Genomic DNA, 8,891 nt, shown 5'->3' with positions numbered 1-8,891 from the left:
TCAACTCTGCTTCAGGAAATTCCAATGGTTTTAGGAACTCTGAGCCAGGAATGGAGACAGGATCAAATAATATATTTGTTGTTATAAATCACAATATCACAGGAATATGAGAAAACTCTTCTCTCCCTAATCCCCATCTTTATCTATATAGGAAGGGATGTCCTCTTAACATTGAACTTGAAGTGGTGGGGAGGTAGCTTCTTACTTCTTCACTCCCTTAACTCAGCTAACTAATTGGTGAAATATAAGACCCTGACCTTCAGTGGGTCTCATTTCTTGAAAGTGAAAGTGTAGTCGTTCAGTCGTGTCCGACTCTTTGTGACCCCAAGGACTGTAGCCTACCAGGCTCTTTCCCAACCCAGGGATCGAACCCGGGTCGCCTGCATTCCAGGCAGACACTTTAACCTCTGAGCCACCAGGGAAGTCCTAACTCAGCTAACTAACTGGTGAAATATAAGACCCTGACCTTCAGTGGGTCTCATTTCTTCTTGGACATTAATAAATGTGCTTTTCTTTATGTATGATCCAGAGGCTTGATTTCTAGGACTACTGCCTTTGAAAACAGTAAGCTTTGTTTACAATTTTTGTAAGGTTAATCCCTCAGCAGAGGGGGCTCTGGGCAAGGGTGAGGGAGCTATTTTCTCACAGGTGGCTGGTATGATGCTTGAGTGTGTTTGTGCCAGGGGGTGGCTATATGAGGCTCTGCTGAATTCTCCAATCCAGTTTTCCCATTAATCACATGGCTATTTCAATCCCTGTTTTGACTCATGTGTCTATTATTTATTGATTTGAATCCAAAGGAAGAAAGATCTGTAATCAGCACTCCTAAAACTCAAATACCTTTGATTGTCAGGACAGGCTTTGAGAGGTAGAGCTATTTGGACTAGATTTTGAAGATAAGACAGAGAATGTCAAGGGTAGAAGACAGGTATATATTTTGGACACAAGGGTTTTGGAGTGTTTGGAAAAGTAGCTAATCATAGCATCTCTCTTCTCTACCTTGGGTTTAGAACAAATTGTCAAATAAGATAATGGAGTAGCAGATAGAGAACCAAATATAATTTTTATTACTGATATATGCCAAGCTGGTGAATATACCTTAGGGTAGGTCTGTAACAGAGGGCAGTGAGTGCAGCCCTTGTTGTGTGTCATTATTCTACACCCTGTTACCAGGCTCGCGTCCCGCTCAGCCATCGGTCGGCACCTCAGTGGGCCCTGCCCTCAAGCAACCAACCGTCAGTGGGTGACCATTAGCAGTCCTGCTTAGCTATTGGTCAGCACTGCAGGGGGCCCTGTCCAAAAGTAACAAACAGTCAATGAGGCATCATTAGGGAAGCTGAATGTGAAAGAATTTCAGTCTAACCTGGAACTGGAGAATATGAATGGAGAATCTCACACATCCACCCTCAAAAGAACAGAACTTAAGAACTGAGAAACTGATTTCCTGTAAATGCCTGATTTACAGAAGATGGGGACTTATCTCCTGATCAAAGAACATCTGCCCAAATTCTCCTTCCATTCCCAAGCCAGTGAGCTCACTACTTAGCCTCTGGTCGCACCCTCTCCTCTTTTCACTCTGTGTGCATAAATACAGTTCACTTCAGACCCTCAGGGGACTCACCTGTAGCTTGCAGCAGCATGTGTTTCTGAATTGCAATTCCTCCGCTACTCCCAAATAAACTCATTCTGGTAAATCAAGCTTGCCTCAGTTTACTTTTTTATTTAGGTCGACATGCGTAATCCTCAGAATTACCCTCATGGTCAGAGGCAGTGATGAACTGGGGCAAGTATCCCAACATGGAGTATATGCATGTGAACAGTATGGGTGTGTGTGTGTGTGTGTGTGTGTGTGTGTGTGTGTGTGTGTGTATTGAGATGGTGGAAAATAATAGAATATGAGACTAGAAAGAAACATTGGAATAGACTTAGTTCTTTGGAAAAGCTATATAGCTTGTATCATATATTAGCTCATTCTTATTGCCATATGAAGGATGACAGGCAGTTAAGTTCAGCTCTTTCCCTTTGTTGAACTAATTCAGGAGTGAAACGACTAGCTTATGAACCAAGACAATGGAAGTGAGGGTAGAGTGGACAGGATAGACTGAAGACAAATCAGTACAGTAGAACAGACCAACTTGGTGAACAGTTACATATGGAAATGAGGGAGAGGAAGAAGATTAGGAAGCCAGCTGAGTCTCCTGCTCGAGGATCTGAATTAGGGGATATGGGCAGCAGCAGGTGCTTATGTAGAAAGGTTCTTATGACAATTTTTGAGCTCCTGGTGTGTGATAGAATGTGCTGGGTATTTTCCATAACTAATGGGGTTTAGGAGGTCAAGAATAATATTCCTCCCAGGAAGCATTTCATCCAAAAGCAAAAGCAAAAGCAAGTCACAACCGTCTTCACCAGCTACGGTCACTGTCACCGGGGCTGGCCATTTCTGCCTCAGAGCCTCCAGTCCTCATAGTAAAAGAATCAGGAGGCAGCCCACCCGTCTCGCCCCTGCCCTCACCCAGGAAACCCCCTAATTGGCCAACAAGGCACTGGTGGACAGTAACACTCTCCCCCAAACCCACCTAGGGCCAAGGAGCGCCCATGACACTCAGGAAAGACACTGTCTGAGGTTCTCTCCATCAATTCCAAAACTCTGGGAACAGAGCAGAGGATGGAGGCAGCAAGGAATCCTGGGAGCCGCAGGCCAGGGTGAGGATGTGTGGCCATCTTCCCAGCAAGGGTGTGGGGGCCCCACCTGAGTTCACTCCTTCACAGATGCTCTCTGCCTGTGCTGAGTCAGACAGTTTCTAAGGACACCCAACCCCAGCCTGGTACTCAGGGCATTGGGGAGTGGTGATGGGAGGGAGCCACTCCACTGACTACATTTTGAGGCTTAGTGCTTTCAACTCGATGAACAGTACTGTCCCTTTTGAAAACTAAGGAAAACTTTCAAGCAGGAGAATCATCAGGACAGGGGACTTGGTCTGCTGTTCACTGCTGTGAGGCCAGCACACGTGCCTCCTCAACATTAGGGGTAACACGGCAGCCAATCTCCAAACATAGGCGCCCCACAAGCACCAGGCCAGCACTCCTCATACATGTCCCAAGCCCAGAGACATGGGAGCAAGTGTGCAGACCGGAGGCAGATACCTCACCAGGGATCCCGATGAGACCCCGGCCCAGTTTGTGTACGAGTTATAGTTCTATGCTGATGTTAACTTCCTGCACCTAGCAGATGCAAGATGCTCATATTTTGAGAGGGATACAGGAAGGTATATGGGAATTCTGTATACTAGTTTTTCACTTTTTTCCCAGTAAAACCAAAAGGTTTACTTTGTTTTTTAAGTTTAATTCTGGAAAAAGGTAAAAAAAAATAAAAAAGAAATAATATTCTTATTTCTCTCTCCAAATTGGAAACCATTTAAGAATAGGACACAGGAGTTAGTCACATGCAGATCAAAGTCTCTGGCCACATAGGCTTGCCCATATTTTTCACCTGAATCAAACAGACTTATCAACTAGTGAAACTAGACAACTGTAGGCATTTATCACAGGACTGGAAACAGATTAAAAAGAACAAATTCTTTCTAAAGGCATGCACTTCTGAAAGAAAGAAGACACTAAGCTGAGCAGCTTCAAGTCCTTCTGAACTCACCAGAGAACTTCTCCTTTGGCAGGGAGAAATGAATCAAGGGTGCAGAGTTGGAGGAAGTGGTCCTTGGTTTTCTTTCTCATTCTTGGAAGCGGCATTGGGATTATTCACATCTATGGAAATAAGAGGAATAGAAATTAAACATTAGCTCTAGTCCTAACAGGCTTAATTGAAACACTTGCAACAGTACTGAGAGATGGGTATTTTTAATCTCCATTTTACAGACCACAAATCTGAGGCCAGAGAGGCTAAATTACTCGTTATGTTCACATGGCTATTGAGTGGTGGGGACAAGATTTATATCCAGCTTTGCTGAAATGAAATACTGCATCTTTTGCCATTGTAATACCACATTGCTTTAGAAGCTGAGTTAGGAAATTTTGAATTTTAGATTCTGACAAAGACATCCAGGTGGAGAGGGAAAGTGGAAATACATGTCTGCAGTCCAGAAGGAATCTTAGGCTAGAGTTATAAATGTAGGAGGCAGAGGAAAATACATGGACATTGAGACTTTTGAGGAAGATAAAATTCCACCCAAACTGTTATTTGATAAGGAGGAATATGTAGATGACAGCTTTATGGAAAGAGGATTTGGGGGATAATCAACAGAATTATGGGTTGACAGCAAGTTATATACATACATTGTTATTAACATTATTTGGTTGCTCAGTTGTATCTGACTCTTTGTGACCCCATGGACTGTAGCCCACCAGGCTCCTCTGTCCGTGGGATTCTCCAGGCAAGAATCCTGCAGTGGGTTGCCATTTCTTTCTCCATATATACATACATAAATTTTACTTAAAGTTCTTCCTCATAATCTGTGACATATTTCCAAATATAGATCATTCCTTTCAAAATTATGTTTATGATTCTCCCAGCATAGGAGGTAATTCTGTTCTATAATTGCCATTTCCTCTCTGCTTTACAGAATCACTGATCTTGGGTTTGGATTGACAGACTAGGAAGAAACAGTTGACTTCCCCCCTCATTATTTAGCTTCAGGAAAAGCTATAGGACATAATAATAGCATGAGTGAACCAGCAGAGCAAAGGTCCCAAGACTTCCAGGCACCCATTCTGATTTCCCTCTCACTCTGAACCTGGAATGCAATGAAATTGTTAGTCGATATAGACAGCCTCAGTTTAGGGGCCCCTCTGGGTCCTTTTAGCTTTCATGACTAGCTAATCACTTAGATCCTCTCAGAATTATAATTCTTTTATTCCTTAGTGCAACTGATTCTCACCAATAAAAGTTGCTCACTATTTCCTGAAAAATCTTGACTGTAAGGTATAGGTTCTTAGTCGACTATATAGCCCTTGGCTAGATTCTCATTTATTTTGGATCAGTTCAGTCACTCAGTCGTTCCGACTCTTTGCGACCCCGTGAATCGCAGCACGCAGGCCTCCCTGTCCATCACCAACTCCCGGAGTTCACTCGGACTCACGTCCATCGAGTCAGTGATGCCATCCAGCCATCTCATCCTCTGTTGTCCCCTTCTCCTCCTGCCCCTAATCCCTCCCAGCATCAGAGTCTTTTCCAATGAGTCAACTCTTCGCATGAGGTGGCCAAAGTACTGGAGTTTCAGCTTTAGCATCATTCCTTCAAAAGAAACCCCAGGGCTGATCTCCTTCAGAATGGACTGGTTGGATCTCCTTGCAGTCCAAGGGACTCTCAAGAGTCTTATCCAACACCACAGTTCAAAAGCATCAATTCTTCGGTGCTCAGCCTTCTTCACAGTCCAACCCTCACATCCATACATGATCACAGGAAAAACCATAGCCTTGACTAGATGGACCTTTGTTGGCAAAGTAATATCTCTGCTTTTGAATATGCTATCTAGGTTGGTCATAACTATCCTTCCAAGGAATAAGTGTCTTTTAATTTCGTGGCTGCAGTCACCATCTGCAGTGATTTTGGAGCCCAGAAAAAGAAAGTCTGACACTGTTACCACTGTTTCCCCATCTATTTCCCATGACGTGGTGGGACCAGATGCCATGATCTTCATTTTCTGAATGTTGAGCTTTAAGCCAACTTTTTCACTCTCCTCTTTCAGTTTCATCAAGAGGCTTTTTAGTTCCTCTTCACTTTCTGCCATAAGGGTGGTGTCATCTGCATATCTGAGGTTATTGATATTTCTCCCAGCAATCTTGATTCCAGCTTGTGCTTCTTCCAGTCCAATGTTTCTCATGATGTACTCTGCATAGAAGTTAAATAAGCAGGGTGACAATATACAGCCTTGATGCACTCTTTTTCCTATTTGGAACCAGTCTGTTGTTCCATGTCCAGTTCTAACTGTTGCTTCCTGAGCTGCATACAGATTTCTCAAGAGGCAGGTCAGGTGGTCTAGTATTCCCATCTCTTTCAGAATTTTCCACAGTTTATTGTGATCCACACAGTCAAAGGCTTTGGCATAGTCAATAAAGCAGAAATAGATGTTTTTCTGGAACTCTCTTGCTTTTTCCATGATCCAGCAGATGTTTCCTAAAATTTCTTCTATTAGTGTTATGGGAAGATTTATAGAATCATGTTCCTAGGTATCTCCAAGACTAGAGAAAAGGCCACAGAACCATTTCATCCCCGTAACGAAGAGACAAAATCAAGGAAAATCTATAAATATTATACCAATGATGTAACCTATTTATTAAATAATTTAGTACATTGGAATGATCAATTACAAGTGGCCAAAATTAAAAACAAAACTTCAAGCTGATTTAACTAAAAAAGAAAAATCATTGATTAAAAACCTAAGAGCAGCTATAGCTTCTGATACAGGTTGTTCTAGGGTCTCAGGATTGCAAATGATACATGAATATTTACTCTCTCTTCATTTCTCCGCTCTCCTTTCTGATCTACTGGGTTCACAGCTAGGCCTAGCATAGTAATCCCTGTGAACTTAATGCTTGGTTTCTCCAATGTTCAAATCCAGTGGAAAAGAGACTTTATCCTTCTTCCAAAAACCTGCTTCACTGGCTCTGTTTGGAGTACATTCCCATTCTTGAACCAGTCTCTGTGGTTCAAAGGAATCTGATGCTCCAGTTGGCCAAGCTTGTAGCTGGAGCTGGAGACCCACATGAAGCACCAGGACTAAGAACTGGAAACAGGATGCCCCAGGGGAATTTGAGCTTATTGGAAGAATGGTGTGTGGATGCTTAATGACTGAAAAAACTCATGTATGTTTAGGATTCCCTCTCTCAACATATAGGAATCCAGTTCAAAATAACATAGGCATGAAAAAATCTTCCTGAGTTCACATCCATGAAAAGTCCGGAGATGCAGCTGACCTCGTTCAAAGCAGCAACCAGGAGCTCAAATGATGTTTCATGACTCTTTCACTTGCATTCCTTCACTTCTCTTTGGTGTTTAGAATTTAGGCCTCTGCACAAGGTGGGCAAAATGGCAGCTGGAACCCTCATAGCTGTTATGTAGCTGGAAACATTTGACTACTTGAGCATTTCTCATGGGTAATAGCTGTCTTTCCCATTAGCTCTAGAACCCTTGGAGAAGATTTTCTGCTCTGCTTGGGTCAGATTTCTATCCCTTCATTAAAGACAAGGCCCCAAGGTGCCTAGCTATTTTGGCAAGCCTTGGATTCACCACTGACCTAGTGAGGGCAGGACCCTGGGACTAACAACCCTGAGTGGGACCAGCAAGCAATGGTTTGCAAAGGAAACTAAGTATATTTCAGAAGAAGCAGACAAAACCATAGCTAGCACAGCCTATTCTAAATCACTAAGTCGTGTCCAACTCTTTCGTGACCCCAGGGCCTATAGCCCCTGCAGGCTCCTCTGTCCATGGGATTTCCCAGGCAAGAATACTGGAGTGGGTTGCCATTTCTTCCTCTAGGGTATTTTCTCAACCCAGGGATCAAACCCACATCTTCTGCATTAGCAGGAGGATTCTTTACCATTGAGTCACAAGGGAAGCCCCTCTAAACCAGTTAGAGGTGTCTAAAGGATTTAATATTGTATCCATACATTTCCTCACTCCTCTCAAAGCAAATCACCAAGCACAAGAGTTTTAAACATGAAAAAGAGAAAGATCATTGTGAGTTCCACTTTAGTAGAACATAAGACCTCATATCTATTCACTGGCAATTCATATTCTTTGGAAGAAATTTGGGAAGAATCATGCAATTCCTTGTAATAGGCCTGGTATTTTCCTCTGCAATGCTATACTCACCAGATCAGAGGAAATAAAGCTGCTAAAATGACTGAGATGAGTTTGATAGATGGAGTTTTGTTAGTTATGATTATTGCTAGTGTTGTTTCCTTTATTAAATTTTTAATTGGAGGATATTTGCTTTACAATGTTGGGTTGGTTTCTGCCACACAACAGCATGAATCAGCCATAAGTATACATATATTCCCTCCCTCCCACCCCTACCCCATTCCACCCCTTTACATTGTCATAGGGCACCAGTTTGAGCTCCCTGTGTTATACAGCAACTTCTCACTAAATATTTGTTTTACATATGGTACTGTATAATGTTTCAATGCTACTTTCTCAATTTGTCTCACCCTCTCCTTCCCACTAATGTTGCTTCTTAAATTAAGTCTCCGCTTTACACTTCGAGAGTAACTTTGGCAACATTTTTATTTAGTTGTCATTATTTTATATTAAAGTCCTTTGGAGATGAGCTTTTCAGAAGGGGAGATTCCATTAGCGAGTCCCTTCTAAATTCATACCACTTTATGAGCAGGACCGGAAGTGAGTAGGGTGTCTTTAGTGAGACGTGTTAGAGATGATTCACTTTGTTTTTCACTGTGTACCACACATTTCTCTACATGTGAGCCAAGATTTCTTCACTTCCATCACTAGGAATGAGGCCACCCAAGCTGATTAACTCACACCAAGGGTTTAAATGGAATGGAATAAAGATGGCTTATTTAAATCACACACATTTTGAGGATCATTAGAGCTCTGTGTCCTATGAATAAGGACGATTAAAATTCAGTAGAGTTTTGTGTATTCTTAATGTGCATTTAGTTTACACCACAACGCTGTCTTTAACATACCATTATGATGTGTGCTGTGACTGCTATTCATAATGACACACACTCAGTAATACGCGTGATGATACAGAATAAGTTCAAGTGTCTTTACATTATTCTTAATATAATAATGGTTCCAAGGGCTGCATGCAGCTGTGAGTGCATATTAACAGGGGTATCCCACTGTGAATTATGAATCTATAACACAAAATTTTCAGAAAAAGTACTTACTGTGTATGTAAAATAGCTGCCTT

General features: G+C 42.2%; 1 non-coding gene across 1 annotated transcript; it reads right to left on the bottom strand.

Moving 5' to 3' along the window:
- Nucleotides 1-350: 350 nt before the first annotated feature.
- Nucleotides 351-422, bottom strand: TRNAS-GGA (transfer RNA serine (anticodon GGA)). Its single transcript has one exon. It is a non-coding gene; the product is annotated as a tRNA-Ser (tRNA).
- Nucleotides 423-8,891: the final 8,469 nt, after the last annotated feature.

Source organism: Budorcas taxicolor, chromosome 3, assembly GCF_023091745.1.
Source record: "Budorcas taxicolor isolate Tak-1 chromosome 3, Takin1.1, whole genome shotgun sequence".
Taxonomy (NCBI): Eukaryota; Metazoa; Chordata; class Mammalia; order Artiodactyla; family Bovidae; genus Budorcas; species Budorcas taxicolor.
The sequence above is the reverse complement of the archived record's forward strand: the minus strand, read 5'-3'. Positions and strand labels throughout refer to the sequence as shown.